The sequence below is a fragment of the Mustela erminea genome, chromosome 15, assembly GCF_009829155.1.
Source record: "Mustela erminea isolate mMusErm1 chromosome 15, mMusErm1.Pri, whole genome shotgun sequence".
Classification (NCBI taxonomy): domain Eukaryota; kingdom Metazoa; phylum Chordata; class Mammalia; order Carnivora; family Mustelidae; genus Mustela; species Mustela erminea.
The window spans coordinates 28757899-28777458 of record NC_045628.1 but is presented as its reverse complement, the minus strand read 5'-3'; the positions used below and the strand labels follow the sequence as shown (position 1 = coordinate 28777458).

Below are 19560 nucleotides of genomic sequence, written 5' to 3'. Positions count from 1 at the left end.
ATGCACTCATAATATAGCACTTCAATTATCACCCATGTTTTAACTTTGAAAATTGGAATATTTAGTGATTCCAAATTAGTTCTTAACAGGTTCCTCTTTTTGCATGAGAAGGTCATTTCCCAGTGCTAGAATACTAATAAACTTTAAGGACATTTGAACTCAGAGGTTTTCAACACTGTCTGCACATTAGTATTGGCTACTCCTACCCCTCGGGCATTGTGAATTAGCTTGAAGTGAGGCTGGACTCTGATAGTTTTGAAGCTTTTCAAATTATTTTAATTTTCAGTCATGGGTTAAAACCACTGACACCAATAAGGCTGCCCTCCAGTTTCCAGAGGTCAAAACTTCATATATCCTTGTAAAATCCAAAAGAATCACTTTTTAAATACATTGGGTAGAAGAGCACTGAACATACTGGGATTGACTAGTAAACAACTCTGGCCCTCAAATTGCATGTAATCTAATGAAACACACACATACATAACTGCAATTCAGTGCAACTGCTGCTGTTAGAAAGGTGTACACCAAGTAATAGAGCAGTGGGGAGAAAACCAACATTAAAGGCACCAAAGTCAATGTTTTTAAACCTGAAATTTGACTAAGAAAAAAATTATTATACTATTTCTTGCATTCATTCATTTAGATACATATGCCCCCAAAATATATTAAATGACTATTATTTTTTAAATATCATCTTCTAGGGGTGCCTGGGTGGCTCAGCAGGTTAAAGCTTCTGCCTTCAGCTCAGGTCATGATCCTAGGGTCCTGGGATCGAGCCCTGCATTGGGCTCTCTGCTCAGCAAGGAGCCTGCTTCCTCCTCTCTCTCTTTCTCTGCCTAACTCTCCACCTACTTGTGATCTGTGTCTGTCAAATAAATAAATAAAATATAAATAAATAAATAAATAAATATTATCTCCTTTTCATGACTATGGAAGGTTACTAAAAATAAGGAGTGTGTATCAGTTAGCTATAGCTGCATAACAACAACAAAGTCCAAGTGACTTAAAACTACAACTATTTATTTGCTCATGTTTCGGCAGATTGGCAATTTAGGTGAAGCTCAGCAGTTTAATCAGAGAAGTACATCTGAGTTACCTCTAATGATCTTTGAAGAACACGAGATTTGATAATAATGCCTGCACTTGCCAGAGAAATTGAATCTTTTTAGTGGAACAAATTGATTCTTTAAAAAAAAAATCAGATCCATATACTGTGGAAAGCTTTAGAGGAAAAAGACACAAGTTGACTACTAAAGTTGGGATACCAGTTTTCTGCTCAGTCTTTATCCACTACTGTTTCCCAGCCCTGTAAATAAAAGGCAGGGAACAGTATTCCCTTCTGCCTGAGACCCTCCCATTTGGAGACCCCTCTTTTGCCCTCTAGGACAATAAACCAGAAGCGGGGTAAAAGAGTCTTACAAACTAATATTGGTCTCCAACTTCTAATAAATGGAGTAGTGAAGAAGGAACAAGACCCCAACAAGGTATTAATTCACACAGGTTTCCCACTCTCTTCTGGAGTGCTGACACTTCCACAAGTAGACTGGGGGTTGGGGAGGAGGTGGAGAAGCAAAGACTGTTCTTCAACACCGGATTACTGGGGACAGAGTGCTGAACCTTGAGGCCATGGGTTTTTGTTTTGTTTAGTATTTAGACTTGCTATTCTTTTTGTTTGTTTGATACTTATTATATGCCTTCCAGATAAGAAAACCGAACTTAAAAAATTTTTGCTATATCATAGACTCGTGTGTTAGGATTCAGAATAAGATAAGTATTAAGTACATTCTAGTAACTCTCCTCATCTTGGCTTTTTCTTGGTTTATTTGTTTGGTTGGTTGGTCTGTTGGCTGGTTGTGGTAAGAATAACTGCTTGAATTTTTTTTTCTGTCCTACATTTATGTTTATTAAAAACTGACATAAACAAAATCTGTACAAAAAATATCCCCAATCATGTATCACTTTGAAATAGTAATCTTGAGAGACATTATCGCCTAGGACCCCCTCTTCCTCTACCCCGACCACATCCTCTTCCTCTTCCTCTTCCTCGGCCTCGGCCTCTTCCTGCAACAGCTTCCCTTTTCTTAGATTTCACCTTTGGTTCAACATCCACAGGTAGTGTATCCAGAGGTAAGCTGTCTGGTAGGATAAAATATCAAATGTTATTTCCTCGAATACTCAGTGTTTCCAGCTGTACTGGTTCTCTACTCTTCAAAGTCATTTTCACAGCTTTAAGATGGGTATTCATGCTGACATCTACATCTGTGACTGATCCTCGGACCTGTGTTCCATTCTTTAGTTCGATGGTTACAGTTTCGTGACTCAATTTCATCAAAAAACTTATGAGCTTCATCCAAGCAGCGCCGTCACTGTTTCGGTGGGATCGCGCACAAAACCCGACTACCCAGGTCCCAAAGTCTGGGAGTATCAAGTGCTTGAATTTTTAAGTGTACAGTAAAGTACTGTTAACCAGGGGCACCTGGGTGACTCAGTTGGTTAAGCATCTGCCTTCAACTCAGGTTAGGATCTCAGGGTCCTGGGATCAAGCCCCATGTTGGGCTCCCAGCTCAGCTGGGAGTCTGCTTCCCCCTCTCCTTCTGCTCTTCCTGCACCCCCGCACTCATGTGCATGCTCTCTCTCAAATAAATATATAAAATCTTATTTAAAAAGTAGTATTAACCATAGCCACAATATTGTACAGTAGATCTCTAGAAGTTACTCATCTTGTATAAATGAAACTGCCATTACCCACTGAATAGCAACTCCCCCTTTCCCACTTCTCCAGTCTCTGGAAACCACTATTCTGCCCTCTGTTTCCAAAGAGTCTGACTATTTTAAATATCTCCTATATGTGGAATCATACAGTATTTGTCCCGTTATTGGCATATTTCATTTAACATAATGTCCTCAAGTTTCATCCATGTTGTCACATATGGCAGGATTCCTTCTTTTTTAATGCTGAGTAATATAGTTCACTGCACATATATGCCACATTTTTCTTTATCCATTCATCCATCAATGGATAGTTATGTTGTTTCCATATCTTGCCTACTGTGAATAATGCTACAGTGAACATGGGAATGCAGGTATCTCTTCAAGAGCCTGATTTTGATTCTTTTGAGTAAATACCCAGAAGTGAAATTGCTAGATCATATGGTAGTTTTCTTTTAAATTTTTTTAAAAGATTTTATTTATTTATTTGACAGACAGATCACAAGTAGGCAGATAGGCAGGGAGAGAGAAAGGTAGGGAAACAGGCTCCCTGCCAAGGAGAAAGCCCGATGCGGGACTCGATCCCAGGACCCTGGGATCAAGACCTGAGCCAAAGGCAGAAGCTTAACCCACTGAGCCACCCAGGCACCCCTGTTTTAATTTTTTGAGGAAACTTCATACCGTTTTCTATAGTGACTGCACCAATTTACGCTCCCACCAGTAAAGCACAAGGGTTACATTTTCTCCACATCCTGGCCAACATTATATTTTTAATCTGAACTCAAAACTATGGAAAGCAAAATACCTTGAAATAATCTCAGTGAACAAAACTCCCAAACACCTTAAACAGGGAAAAAAAAAAAAAAAAGGTTTGCATAACTGGCGTGAGCATTCATGTGTCCAATGGAAAACTGCTCAGTCTTTATCCATTACTGTTCCCCAGCCCTGTACATAAGAGGCAGGGATCAGTTATTCCCTTCTGCCTAAAACAAAACAAAACAACAAAACAACAACAAAAAAGAGTAAACATGACAGTTCTTCCCAAATCTGTTCTACATTTAATGCATTTCTAGTCTCAGTGGGAATTTTTAGGAAAACACATTCAGAAAAAAACAAATCTGACAAACTATCCTGAAATTCTTCTGGGAAAGTGTTTAAACTAACACTAAAAGAAGAAAGAAAACTGGGAATAGAATTTTTTTTCTTTTCTCTATTTTATGAAAGCTTTTGTGCTTTTTAAAAATTTTTATGATAAAATTGTATTTTAATTTGTGACTATTTGATCATTAGATGTTCAAAATACTATTAGAGCCTTAATATATGCACATCTACTGTTGAAATAAAAAGTAATACTTCCCATTCACTGGTCCCAAAATAGATTCACTGAGTGCTAATCTTGAAACAGGAACTGTGCTAGTTTCTGAGGATTTGGAGATGAACGAGATACAGCCTCTGTTCTCAAGGGAGTTCAGAGTCCTGTGAAAAGAGAGGACAGTAAATACACAATTACCTGTGGTGTCCTCTGTGCTGGGATGGAGACTCTCACAGGGTCCTGCGGGAGGATATAGGAGGGACCTTGGGGATAGGACGTTGAGAGGGGTTTAGCAGCTAAGGAAGCAGGTTGACAGAGAGAACGCTGACCAGTACTGCTGCAGAAGTAGACGACTGCATCTCTTCTCTACTGAAGCATCAGGCTTTCACTGAGGACACTGACAGCCCATCAGGGTCCCTCATCCTCAGCAGCTCTAATCCCAGGATAACCGTCTACCTCTCATACAGATGTGCACAGGTGTGCATTCCTCGAGTGCGTTTTCACTTGAGGGCAGGTAGAATTTGATTCAAAATACCACTTAAAACTTAAGATATCAATCTTTTTAAAAAAAAATTGGTATTCACTGGTGAAATCTTACTTTATAGAAGTGCTGACCCTTTCTTGCATCTTTCTTTTAACCACCCAGTCATCACATCGAAGACACCTAGTCACCACCACGAGCTCACATTGACAGAGTGCCAGAACAAGGTGAACCACTGCAGGTGCCAGGTCAAGCATCGCTCCGGAGCTGTCACAGAGAATCCCCTCACTTGCCTTGCCCAGGGCCATGAAGCATCACAAGCAGACCCACTGCAAGAGCTGCAAGCAAGCTCTCTGAACACAACAGCAGAGAACCAACCATGGCAGCTGAAGCTGGGGTGTTCTTTCTCAAGGGATGGCCAACCAGAATGCAGAGCAGTGATCCTTCCATATAATGGCTGAAGATCCACCAGGGTTGAGTGGAAGAGAAGAATGCAGGACAGGGGTAAGTGTTCTAGAGTGGGGATGGGGTCATGACAGGAAAGGAAATCAAAGAGCAAAGAAAAGTGTGCAACAGGCAGCTGAACACCCCCAGGAGGCATGGCCTGCTGGGTGTGATGATCCAGATGGGCTCCGAGATGAGCCCCATCAAGCACCAAGGTCTGAAAATGATCTCCCTATTCTGGTAAGATGGATCTCTTTATCACGTAATCATCATGCTGACTAATCTGCCTGATCCCAAACTTGGTCCTCTAAATTCATTTTCTAAGTAATCTCAGAATCCCTGTGGTCAATAAAAAAATCTGTCTGTCCTCCTCCCTGCCCTACTCTCGACCTTGTAGTGGGGAGCCTGGTCAATGTGGTTAGGCTACCTGTATCTGCTAATTGGTCCTTATCGAAGTGAGGCTCTGCCTCACAAAGCCTAGGACACAGGGGTGCTATCTCCTTCAGTGATTACGTTTCAGAGGGATAGACCTCTGTTCTTGAGAATCTTTTCTAGGTTGTAGAAGATTTAGACCTCAAAGGGACAGAGAAAGAATTTGCAACTATAATTTTTTTGTAATACGTCTTTTGAGTACAGCTGACACACAATGTTACATTTGTTTCAGGTGTACAACGCAGTGATTCCACAAGTCTACAAGTTGTTACGCTCAGCACAAACATAGCTACCACCTGTCACCATGCAGCACTACTATAACACCCCTGAGTAGATTTCTTATGCTGATACTTTTGGTCCCCTGATTTATTCATTCCATAACTGGAAGCCTGTGTGTCTCACATCCCTTCACCCATCTGACCACCCCCCACCCGCCCCTGATTCCATCCCCTTTGGCAACTATCTGTTTGTTCTCTGTATTTTTAGGTCTGGTTCTACTTTTTGTTTGTTTATTCATTTATTCTGTCTTTTAGATTCCACATATAAACAACTGCAAGTTTTCTAAAGTAAATGCTCTAAGAAAGGGGAGGTCAAGGGCCTAAAGTCAGGAAGAAGAGTGTCTAAGGGTTAGTCAAGCTGAACAAAACATTCAGCCACCTCGGTTAAAAATCACTTCAAGTGTTATGAGCAGTGTTATTCTTAAGGCAGCATATTGAAGGAGAATTATTGTGTTTCTTAGATGAGTAAAATAATTCAACCTCTCGGACTCTGGGATTTTAACACAGTGTGAACTACGTTATAACTGCCAAGTTCTGTATTGCCCCAAGTGCTTTTTACTCATGAGGAGCCCCACCTCTGTCCTGGTTTCAACCAAAATATCCCTAGAAATGAAGAAAACAAAGGTGATATTGGTTGATGTGCATGTCGACAAACTACCCCCCTTTAAAAGGAGGAGAGGTGTTTACTTTTGCCTAGGCAGATACAAGCCATCTTGTATCAAGCTGACTAAAGCATATACGACAAAATGTCTTCTAAGTGCCCCAAATCAGCTCCCTTCTTCCAAGGCTTACTCATCTGTCCATTCATTCATCAAATGTTTATGTGGCAGGATTTGTGCTAAGGAATAGATGAACATTCTCCCAAAGCAGACACAACCTGCACCAAACCTACAAAATCTACTTTCAGTTGTCATAGCTAGCATGCTATTAATACGATAATTATAAACATTTATTAAATATTTCTGACAAGCCCTATGCAAAGTATTTTGCATCATTTGTACTATCTCATGGTCATAAGAGCCCTGTGAGTTCAGTGCTATTATTATCAGATACTTTACAGATGAGGAACCCGAATCTCAGAGTGGTTACGTGAATTATTCAAGATTAAGTGGCTATTAGCACGTAGAACAGCGACTCTACCCCTGTGCTCCTGATCATTTATTCTAATTCCCCGCTGAATACTATACAGAACATTATGCTCCTCCTTCATGAATTCAATGTAAATTCAGCAAGTACTTGGTAAGAATTTAGATTTCACATTGTTAGTGGAAATGCCTCTGTTTCAGGGCAGAGAGGGCAAGAAATGGTCTCTAAGCTGCCAGTAGTCCACAAGGCTTGATGCTAACACTCCAACAGGGGCTCCCAGAGTACCAGCAGGGCATGGTTTGGTGAAACAAAGAGGGCCCTGCCCTGGAAAAGGCTCCATTCATTAGTGCCACATGCCCCCAGTCTCCAGCCGTATTCACAATTTTTGCTATCTCCACGTGTCACGGGCACTGTTATTTAGTTAACATTTATCTTTAAACAGACCCACTTGATACCATCCCAGTAAAGGGAAGGGGGAAAGGTGGACTTAATTATTGCCACTAAAATAAATATAGCACTATTAAAAGGTAAAGATTCACCTGTGCACTAAGTTCATCTCAAGTGCCACTTTGGGAAGGACGACTTGCCCTCAGTCTACTTTCGGTTTCCTCTTTCTCATCCCACTCTGGGCGTCATTCTACAGAATCCAGACCCAACTTTCATTCTGGGAAAATTCTCTAGGCTTTTCTCATTTTTCTATACCTTCCAGGCACCTGCCACCCCACTGCACACATCAGTGAGTATCCAGACCCCATTTGCTCAGGACTATCATGAGACAGTCTGATAAAGGACTTCCTTGGAGGGTGTTCACAGAGTAATAGTCATCCATAATTAGGAACTGGCAATGACAAGCCCGAGACAAATGTGTAACGTGGATAGCGTTATTCAGTCTTCACAACAGTGTGATGAGGAAGATATTATTAACCTCTTTTTATAATGAAGAGACTAATTGCAGTCTGTGCATTCAGACTATGTGAAGGGAGGTCAAATGGTTTGCCCGAGGCCCCACAGCTAGTAGTTCACAAGCCTGTGTACCTTCCAAATCTAAACACCCTTCCATACTAAGGTCACATTTTTATATTGCTGCTACTGGAAGCCTTATGCTTAGGCCCGTGTTATATCTCACAGAAGGATCACCCTCCCCATCCCGCCCACCCACCACCCACTATCTTCCTCTGTGTTCACCTGCCACAAGGTCAACACACACACACACACACACACACACACACACACACAAACACACACACTTACTTCAAACTTCCTTGGCTGGTTTCCCATTGTCTCCTGGATATAGGGTAAAGTTCAGAACTCTTACAGCATTGAGGGCTCATCACAATCTGGTCACAACTAGGCTTGCCTGAGCCCTTTCCCTCTCACCTCACAGCCATATTGGATCTCAGCCTTCTTCGGCAATCTGTGTTCACTTACAGCCCTGCAAAATTGTAGCCATGGACACTGCAAGGGCAAAACAAGGGCATGAGCTTGGGAGAAGAAAGACCTGTTTGAATCCCCAAATTGGGCAAGTTATTTAACCTCCTCTGCTTTTCCACATTTAAAAAAAAGTGATAATATGTCTCCTGTGTTAGAACTGGGCTACATGATCTGTCTAAAACATGCCAGTCAGTGCCTGGTACTTTACATGGCAACTGGTACCTGGCAGGCTTTCAAATACAAGTCGCTATTATACCTGTGCCCATGTTGTTCCCTTGAAAATTACCTGGAATTATTTTTTCCTGTAAGTGCATATCCATTCTTCAAACTTGAATATCACTTCCTTTGTGAATGTTCTCCTGAAGTGCATATCCATTCTTCAAACTTGAATATCACTTCCTTTGTGAATGTTCTCCTGATTTCCTCAGGCAATGTTAATTCCTCCTTCAGACACCATTCCCTACCACTCAGCATCCAACTCAACTACAGTACTTTCAACTGGCTTATAATTGTCTATCACTTGTTTCCCTCTTCCACTAGATCATGAATTCTTCAGGAGTCTATATATCTACCAAATGCAATACTCAGCACATCGTAAGCTGACAAATGTTTGTTGAACAACTTAATGTGTTTCCCCTTCCCAGACATCATTTGTATTTGAATAACACTATAAAATTAGACTGAAATTTTAGGCACTGAAACAGGAGCAGTGAGGTAGTGTGTGTGAAAAGTGAGACATTTCTCCAAAATCCCCAAACACATCTACTCTCTATGCATAAAGCCATTTTGGTTCCAGAATCATCGCCTGCAAATTATATTGGTCTTCCCTTAGAAGCATGAGGGAATTTTTGTGACAGGAAAAGATAATGCTTACAAAACCTTTTCATTGTAAACGTTGATTATTTATGAACTCTTATAGGAAAGGGACCCTCTGGATGCTGGCGCATGGGAGAAGCCATCCCCCCCAATTTATAATAAATGAATGTTGGAGTAAATCTCTTCATTAACCAGATAGAGAAAGGAATTTACGCTCCAAAGTAATCACTCGTCTCTTCAGCCACAAAACCCCCAAAGACTTCGCTTCCTGAACATTCTGTCTAATGGGACAGACCTTTGGTGACCTGTTTAGCACAAGGATGACTTCAGCAGGTAGATTCTACAAAGCTAGCAGCCCAAAGCAAACACACAGCTACACTGCCTGGAAACCGGTGGGTGGCCTTGGCTGGTGAAAGCCCGTCCTTCAAGCAACTGAGGCAGGAGCCCATTAAAGGTGTTAATTTTACATGATGTGGCACGGCAAGTTTATAAATAAATAACAAATGAACATTCCCCACGGTTCCTCTCCTCTGGATTTCTGTGTACCTGCTACAGGCCTGGCAACAGCAGGAGCCGCTCAGATGCCAGCTCCGGAATTGCTCTTCACGAAGTGAGGGGGGAGGCATTTCTGTCACCAAGACTTGATAAGTTTTGACGTTTACATCACTGGATCCAGACACCTTTAAAAAAAAATAGCCAACTAATCCGTCCTCTGTGGTTGGATGTGCTCAATTTAAGATTATTATCATGAGCTACAAGAACAAAACACAGATGTTAGAGTTTCAGAAAAATGTACTGTGGGGGACTATTAGTAAAAAATACTGTTTAAAATATATAACATATGTAACTATTAAATACATAAAAATCTCATGTACCAAGAGGCAAAACATGATGAAAGTTGTTGAATATTTTAAGTACCTATATTGCTGCATAAAATGGTTCTGTGCGGTAGAATTTTCTATTGCAGGAGATTTATGAAATTTTGTCAAAGTGGTAGATCATGCTGAAGTCAGGGGAAATACTAGCACACTTTAGGTTGCTTTCTATTTTTAATTAAGTTTGAAACTGCATCTTTGCACTTGTGAGTGTGCATATAAATATATGTAAGTGCAGATGTGATTAACAATAATGCTGATCTATGCAGACATTCAAATTCACTCACAAAATGACCCCCTCCCATTATAGAGCAAATTACTTAATTGAGGCTGGGTCTGTGTAATCACAATGAACTGGAAGGAGAATGGCAAAATTTGACCAGCATGGCTCACCCTTGCTTATTTTAGCAGCTGAGGAGGCAGGAATTGAATGAGCCCTATACCGTGCTGACCTGGACTTCCAACTGGAGATGAGCCATGAAGAATAAATGTTATGGTACTTGTCATGTTTACCATGTCAATAAAGATGGAGACTGACTGAGCTTGGGTGGTTGACTAAAGGCCACCTAATGCTAATTCGGAAGGGAAAGTCTGGGGAAAAGTTTCAAGGGCATCCTTGAGAATTAATGGGTCCAAGTTATTCGGGTTCAAAATACTAAGCCAATATTAACAATGGCGGAGTCAATGGCAAATAACCAGGTCAGATGCACACAGGTGAAAGTCTACAATGAAGAAAACAGAGAAAAAAGAAGAAAAATAGACACCATGCAAGCGGTAAACTCTCTCTAGACACGACCCAGTTCACCTTAAGCTCTCCTCCACCTCTGCCCCTCTTCCATTCCTCTGAATCAATCTCTTCTCCAAATTTCTACTGCACCTGCAGCCCATACCGTATAACCTACCATGTAATTGTATCCTCTTCTGTCCTGTTCGTGTTGTTTTATATGTAATTGTTTTCACCCTAACTAGATTTAAATTCTATTTGGAGGTCAGGAACGGCATCTCATATATTTGCATTTTCCCCAGGGCCTAGCATGACTTTGCGCACATTAAAACTTTCAGCAATTGCTCATTGGTTGAGTCAATACCAAGTCATTTTTGCCCTCCAGGAAGGATCGACAGCAAATACTGTCTATTCTTCCTCATCGTATCGCATCTATACCTGTTCCAGTGTTCCTACAAAACACATAAACATATACACTAAAATATATGAGGATATTTTTCTATTTTTTTATACATTTTGTCTATAACTTCTTTTTTTTATACAACCATACCTATAGATTTCAACTCATGCTTTCTAATAGTTGGGTAAAATTCCTTCATATACTTCTATCACAATTTAGTAAATTCCCTTGCTGCCATTTATTCCAACATGACAACCAATATTACAATAAATATATTTACCCGTGTAATTTTGTATTTCTGTTTTTATTTCTTTTTAGAGTTCCAGGGTAGGATTGTGGAGTTAAAGGTAATTTTACAAAATTGAATAACCAAATATACCTCCAGTTTACGTTTCCAAAATATTTAGAAAGTCATTCTTCTATGTCTTACATATTTCAATGTCTACTTCCCCACATTCTTGACAACACTGGATATTATCAAACATTTTTAATATTTACCAAGACAAAAGGGTTTGGATCAGAATTAAAGCAAAAAAATGATATCTCACACTTTTGTTTTGCATTTATCTGACGGCTAGTGAAGGTAAGTCTCTTCATTGTCCATCTGCTTTTCTCCTTATAAGGACTGCCTTTCATAGTTTCTACCCATTATTATATTTAATATATAGGGGTTATCTGTATATTAGGGATATTTTCATTAATAAATGATACACATAATGTTCTCCCAGGTAAATCTTATATAATTATATTTTTTTTAACTCCTAAGGATAATGACCATATCTTAGGGCCTATCTCCCAATCTCTTCTTGCTAGCAACCAGGTATAGCATATCATAACATGTCCACTGAGAAGATTCAATAAATACATCAACAACTTCAACCAATGACAGTCAAAAGTGATTTGGTCATATGGTTAGACTGACTAGACAAGCACTCAATTCAGAGTGGAGCATTCAGTATCCTAAAATGTCTACTCGATCAAGAAGGGCATTTCCATTTTAGTACAAACTTGGCCTCCAGGTTAATGCCTATCCTTAGCTTCAGCCTAACCCCTGCTTAGGTCCAACAGAGAAGACTTCATATAATGCTTTTAAGGCCAAAGATCATTTGTAAAATATAACTGTAGAGGATATTTGAGGGGGGAAAGTTTGAAGAAAGGGATTAAAAGGGAGCTTTATGTATGCACGCAGGTACACACACATGGCAGTGCAGACCAGTGTTTTAATCCTAGCACAAATCTACTCATTGTATGGTATGTAGGCCCTGTCTTTGCTTACACAACAAAGGCAGAACATTAAGATGCACACAAATGAAGACACATTAGAGACATACATAAATATAGCAAACATTTACACTGTGATTATCAAGAGGAAACTGATTTTTTGTGTGTGTGGTACCAAGAAAGTTTATAAAAATCTTTATTTTAGCAAAATTCATTACTATTTCAGGGATTTAGGGAGCAATCTAGATTATGGTAGGATGTGAGGACTTTGTGTGAATGAGGTAGAAAAGCAAACCAGGAAACTTAGAATGTGGGCGTAGGGGATATTCCTTCATGTTTTGAAAAGGAAAATAACCAGTTCATGGATAATCTGGAGTGCTCTGAGAAATGATTCTGAAGTTTGAGGTGGGGGCAGATAAGGCTTATGCAACCATTCAGAGAGCGTTAAGGTTTGAATCACCATTCTGGAGGTTTGGTCATTTTTATCCCCAGCTGATAGAGCCACCTACATCTCTACCACCAATTCCCCCTCTGAATGGGTTTATAGGGATCCTGTGAGCTATACAAAACCAATATTTCAGTGAAGCAATTTTGTTAATTGGATGCCACTGACTAACTGAAGTATTCAAAATGGAAGACTCCCTTTAACTGATGAGTTGTATGTGCAGAAAAGTGTTGAATTCTAGAATTCCACAAAACAGAAAAATATATAGAAAATAAAAATCATTTTCAAGAAATGTTTAATGACACAGGGAAAATGGTCATGATAGGTGTACTGAAACAAGCAAGACATAAAACTGTATGTAGCCACTGGCTTCATTTCAGTAAAGGACACACACACATATTTTGTATATAAAAGTATAGAAAAGATGGAAAGAAAATACCACAAAATATCATCAGTGCTTATTTCAGTGGGACTTTTCTGTGATTTTTATTTTCTTCTTTATACTTTTTTATACTTTACAAATAATTTTAAGATGATCATTGTTATTTTTAAAACATCAGAATCTATTTTAATATAAATATTCATTTACAATATGAAATTTTTAACTGATTTTCAACTCAGATGATTCTCCGTCATATTTTGCCCTTTATTTTCCCTCAGTTAATTAATCTGAATTCAAACTTCTCCTCATCCCATTTCCCACTCCTACAGTTTCTCTTTCTTCACAATCCTCTTAACCACCTTGGGAGTAAGCCATGGAGTGACAAAGAATGGCATGCCCACCAGTCTTTGCTCCCAAAGTTCCTGTACTATTCACTTTATTACTCACTTTATCACTCACATGTGATAAAGATCAAAGGAAAAAGGAGGAAAAGATTATGAAAGTTGCTTTCTGATTCAAGTTTAACAATTACACACTTGGTCTTTTTCTATAAGAATTTTCACACGAGAAAGGAAGTATACAAGATTTTTTTTTAAGATTTTCTTTATTTATTTGACAGACAGAGATCACAAATAGGCAGAGATGCAGGCAGAGAGAGGGGGGAAGCAGTCTCCCTGCTGAGCAGAGAGCCCGATGTGGGGCTCGATCCCAGGACCCTGAGATCATGACCTGAGCTGAAGGCAGAGGCTTAGCTCACTGAGTCACGCAGGCGCCCTGGAAGTTTACGAGATTTTTAAACCATAACTCACAAACTTGGTTCTGACCATTTGGAGTTTATCTATCTATCTATCTATCTATCTATCTATCTATTTAATTTAGAGAGAGAGAGAGTGTGCTAGTGCTATAAATTCAAGCATATTTCAAAATGCCCTTGTATGTTTTAATACAGTATTGAATAAAAAAAGTAAACAAAAACTTTAAGAAGAAATCTACAGAGGGACTTCTTCACCTGTAAAATTTGTGGTATGGAGATGGATATTCTCCATGTGATTTTGTGGCACTTAACTTATTATTATTGTTATTATTTAGGTTTCGGACTAGATGGTGAAATTCATCTCCTTATAAAATTGGATTCACATACTAATGTTTTTGCTTAGTTGTCATACTTGTAACATGACACAGGAAAAATGGACAGATTATTGACTGTAGTTCCACCAACAGGAATACTGCATTTTTACATACACAGTCACGACTAAAAATCACTAGTGGAAAAGAAAGGGAAGTGGGATAAAGCTGTGGTTTCTTCTTCATCTATAACAACAACAACAAAGGGTCTTGACGTCATACATTTTGCTTTTGTGGGGGAATTTTCAAACACGTGAGAGCAAAGCTAGGTCTTCTTGGCTCTTTCTCAAAGGGTCATGAGGATGTATGTGTTTTGAAATACTGGAATAGCTAATAAACAATAGAACCAGAATGTGAGCCAGGAATTCTGACTGGACCTCTCAAACTGAAGCCCTACCCTGCAATGCTGCGCTAACTCCCAATAATCTGTGACACTTTCTACCAGTATTTTCATAGAACAGGATTCTGTTCTATGAAGAGCTGATTTTCTAATAGTGAAATTTTTTTTTTTTTTTTAGATTTTATTTATTTAACAGAGAGAGAGATCACAAGTAGGCAGAGAGGCAGGCAGAGAGAGAGGAGGAAGCAGGCTCCCTGCTGAGCAGAGAGCCCGATGCGGGACTCGATCCCAGGACCCTGAGATCATGACCTGAGCCGAAGGCAGCGGCTTAACCCACTGAGCCACCCAGGCGCCCTCTAATAGTGAAATTTATGGCACCACTGGAAGTAAATGGAGTAAATTCCACAAATTGGAGAAACTTAGATTTTTGCTTTTCTCTGCCTTCAACTTTTACCAGTCGTGTGAGCTGGGTTTGGATGAAGAACGACAGAGAAAAACAAAACTGAACTGGGAGGGGCGCCTGGGTGGCTCAGTGGGTTAAAGCCTCTGCGGCTCAGGTCATGGTCTCAGGGTCCTGGGATCGAGTCCACATCGGGCTCTCTGCTCAGCAGGGAGCCTGCTTCCTCCTCTCTCTCTCTCTCTCTCTCTCTCTCTGCCTGCCTCTCTGCTACTTGTGATCTCTCTTTCTGTCAAATAAATAAATAAAAATCTTAAAAAAACAAAACAAAACTGAACTGGGAGTCAGGATCCCTGTGTCTGGTCTTAGTTCTACCTCTGGATAACTGACTGCTTTTGCACAATTCAGACTTCACATGGCAGATTCCCGTGAACAAAAGGACAGTTAGAACAAATGATTTCTTGGTAAGTCCACAACTAGACCCTGATCTTCCCAGCCCTGTCCTCTTTCCTGCATCTCAACAGCAAGTGGTGAGAACAAGTGTGTATGAGTGTGGACATATAAGTGCACATGCGCATTGTCCATAATTTATTCATGTGGTGTATGATCTGCTCTGAAGGTAAGATGGTAAAAGTTGAAAATAATTAGGGGAGTATAAAACTGTGTTCAAGCTTTTTGGAAAGGTAAGAGAACTTTTAACCCCCTCCTACTGCTAAAACTACAGATAGAGATTCGCTTCAAATCTTTCATCAATTTTATTTTGTCTTTTACGTTCTAATACCTAGGACCTTAAATTGTATGTGACAGCACTAATTTGAGCAATAAAGGCAAGGAAAAGATTTTCTGAATTATCTCATGTCATAGAAGCTGCATTAATTGTAACTCTCTACAGCTGCAGATATAAACACACCAATTGCTGGTCTGATTCAATCCTGTGAAAACTCAGTTGGTAGAACTGGCCCGATTTGCCTCTAATTATACAAATCTGAGACATGTCTTTCTTTTACCAAGACGTGGAAAGTGCAAAATGAGGCTTTGATTTAAAAAAAAAAAAAAAAAGGACCATAAAGCACAAGTTGCCTTGACCACAGTTTGTGTTCAATAAATATTTTCTAATAAGTTATTTGACAGTGGTGGGTCTTTTGGCCTGACTAGTGCTGATATTGTTTTAAATCTCCACTCTGTGCGTATAGCTGTTAGAACATAAGAGCTACCATGAATTAAAAAGCAACACTTCAAAAAGGCAGTGTTAGCCAATGGCCAGGCGTCAAGCTATAGGTGGAAAATACAGGATAAAACCCTTGAAATCCAGCTCTCCCAAGAAGGCATGTTTGCTTTTTAGCTGACATAATATACCTCCACCCCAATGACATTTCCCCCCTTCGTGATAGCTAACATTTTTTAATTCGTCTTTCACTATAAATTGCCTATATGTGTCTGTTTAAGGCCATTTAACTTCATAGTCCATTCAAAATGCTGTTTAAAGACACCTAATCCATTTTTTCTAAACAATGAGCCTAGTTTGATTGTAGGAAAAGAAATATTGAAGAATCTTCTAGAGAAGCTTTGAACACTCCGAAAGAAAGGGCACCTTCAGGGAATGGGTAAGTACTTTGAAAACCCTAAGGAGCTTTGTAGCTAAAGATGACCTTATAACCCCTCAACAGCTTTTTGCAAACAAAATCTTTCAAGCTGCATCTAAAAGACTGGTGAGCAACAATTTGAAGAATGAGGTTTTCTTTTGTGTCCGATTACAGAGCTCAACAGTTCTAACCTTTTTGTTCTATTGTATTTCTGATCTAAATAAGGAATTATTTATTACCAGAAAGTGGTGGTATTCAGATCATAAGCCTCCTCAGAGCCCTGACTTTGATCCTCAACCATATGCAGGGATTTAGAGAGGAGAAGTCTACTTATTTGGAGAGAATCCTAAAATCCACCTGAGAAGCTGCTTCTCCAGAGAGAAGGCACTCGGGGTTCTGGTCTTTGAAAATGAACCCGTTTTACAACTTCTTGATTTCAATTTGTTATTGGAATGCAGTTTTCCCATTACCTTGAAGTTTTAATTTCCCATATATATGAAATTTCTTTTCCATGGCAAGAAGTAAGTGGATTTATTAAATGCTTAATTCGATGTGAATTTTTGACAAAATTTTTGACAAAATTTTTGCATATTCCCCCATCAACATTTCCTGGTAAAAGTTGAGGGAATATTCATGATACAACAGAGGACAGACCCCTGGGAATATACATATTACACAATGTTTTGTGCTGCCCCACATAGAAGTGGGGTGCCATTGCTAAAACTGAACCCTAAAGATGTTTAAAACCTTAAATAGAGTAACTGGGAAAATTACCACTTAAAAGCAATATTTAATACCCTTTGATACTGTTTTGGGGGCAGACTATTCCTTGAGTTCTGGGAAAATCATCCAAATTTTCAGTTTTTCAAACAGAAAGCATAGATGTTCTTCTGAAATGGAGATATTTGAGACTAGCATCTACAAAGAGCTAAACTGCTCTGGGTGGTAATATAAAGCTGCCTCTCGTAGAAACAGTTTTGGGTCTTGGCAAGTCATATTCCCTTCAGAGAAATGTTAATTTTCTTAGTATGGATTGAGTTTCCCTGTGCCTGTTCTGGGAGTCTGGGAGGGACAGAGGTAAGATGGGAGGGGTGAGGAAGGAATGGAAGAGGGTAGGAGGAATGGTAGAAGATAAGTAGCTATTAGGCAACCTGTACCTGTGGGCCCAAGGCTGAAGAAGAAAACTGTTTTCAGAGGCTACTGACGGACATGGGGAAATGTGGAAATGTTTTGAGAATCTGTACTGGGAAGCAGGGATCCAAAGTTATTATAATTTCCATCTTAATGGAAATGTGACCTCATTTAAATATGCTCACACTTATTCTCACAGTTGATGAAATTTAGACATACACATTACATACCAGAATAATAAAAGATTCCCATGTTACAGATTTTTTTTTTACCAAATTAATATTTGACCTGTTTTAGTGGAGGAGAAAATATGGTAGTTTTATATTGACATGCTGTAGGTAACATTTTGTCTGATATTTTAGTTGACTACCTTAAGCAGATTTTCAAGTTGCAAAATTATCTTTTTTAAATTGTTTGCGGTTCACCTGGGTGGCTCAGTCAGTTAAGCATCTGACTCTTGATTTCAGCTCAGGTCATGATCTCAGAGTTGTGAGATCAAGCCCTGTGTCCAACTCCACACTGGGCTTAGAGCCTACTTAAGATTCTCTCTCTCCCTCTCCCCTGTCTTCTCCACCCACCATTCTAAAAAACAAACCAAAGAAAACCCACAACAAGCAAACAAACAATTGCTTGCGTGGAGGTCTTTAATACCTAATGATCATTCTATAATTTGTGATTTATTTATAAAAAAGGATAGACTCTTATTGTAATTACTCAAGCAGCTCAATAAGTATTTGTTGATTCTCTGTTGTGTGTCTGGAAACACTCCAGGTAAGTCCTGCCTTCTAGGGGCCCATACTTTCGTTGACAAGTAGAAATGCGTACAGACAATGGCAAGACAGAATGAAAAACACTGCAGTTGATATAATCATGTATGTTCAGAAAGTCCTGAAGAGGGTGATTTCACATGGCCCTGGTGTCATCAGAAACTTGGGTCGGGATGAGGTTTGGGGGAGGTGAGAGCTCAGGGAAGATCTTCCAGAGGTGAGAATGGTAGAGTAGCATTAACAAGGACAAGAAGCAGGGGTGAGGTGCTCTAAGACAGAAAATCATGGCTGATGTCAGAGGTCGTAAATACGCAAGGGGCAAACTCTAAGTACTTGGCCCAGTGAAAACATGCTATTTGAAGTTGGAGCCAGTGGATGAAGAGGTAAGCAGGTTGAGCAGAGGCCAATATGTTTGAAAAGTTGGATATAAATATAAAATTTCTGCATAGTCAAGGAGCCAAAGGGCCAAACCCCACACCAAATCTAAGATGGCGAATTTACTTCTCGTATATTAAAAAAAAAAAAAAAAAGTCTAACACATTTTGTTACTCTTTTTTTAAATCTATGGGAGTTCAAGTCAATGAGTAAGTTGTTACATGTAGTAATCCTGATAGCAATGAAGAGAAAACTTCTTGCTAACAAGGGGAGTAAGGCAGGGTAAAAAGCAGACATAAGAACCTAAACACTGCAATTTGGTCACTGTATAATCTACTCCATAAACTGACAAACTTTTTCTACAAAGGCCAGATAGTATTTTAAGCTTTGTAGGCTATATGGTATCTGTTACAACTACTCAACTCTACCATTGTAACATAAGGCAGGCACACACTATACACAAATGAATGGGCTTGACTGTGTTCCAATGGGGCTTTATTTACAGAGTAAATAGAGGACCACATTGGCCCCATGTAGGTTACCATCCTGGTCTAATGTCTCCTCCACCCCAACCGAAGGGGGTGCTGTATTAAAACACAATACCATAATTAACATTTATAATTATGACCTTAGCTCAGCAAGAAATACTTTATGTTCAATGTTCTCCCTTTAAGAAGTCAGGAAAATCTGTAACATGTATTACAGAGTCTATCTAGAATTAGAAAGAATTTGGGTACTTTAGGGATAAATACTAAGCAAATGAGAGAAAATAATCTAAAAAGAATAGCATATTTCCTATATATTTT

The 19560-nt window shown here is 39.4% G+C and overlaps 1 pseudogene; it reads right to left on the bottom strand.

Moving 5' to 3' along the window:
* Positions 1–1963: 1963 nt before the first annotated feature.
* Positions 1964–2414, bottom strand: LOC116574222 (annotated as a pseudogene).
* Between the last annotated feature and the right edge of the window lie 17146 nt (positions 2415–19560).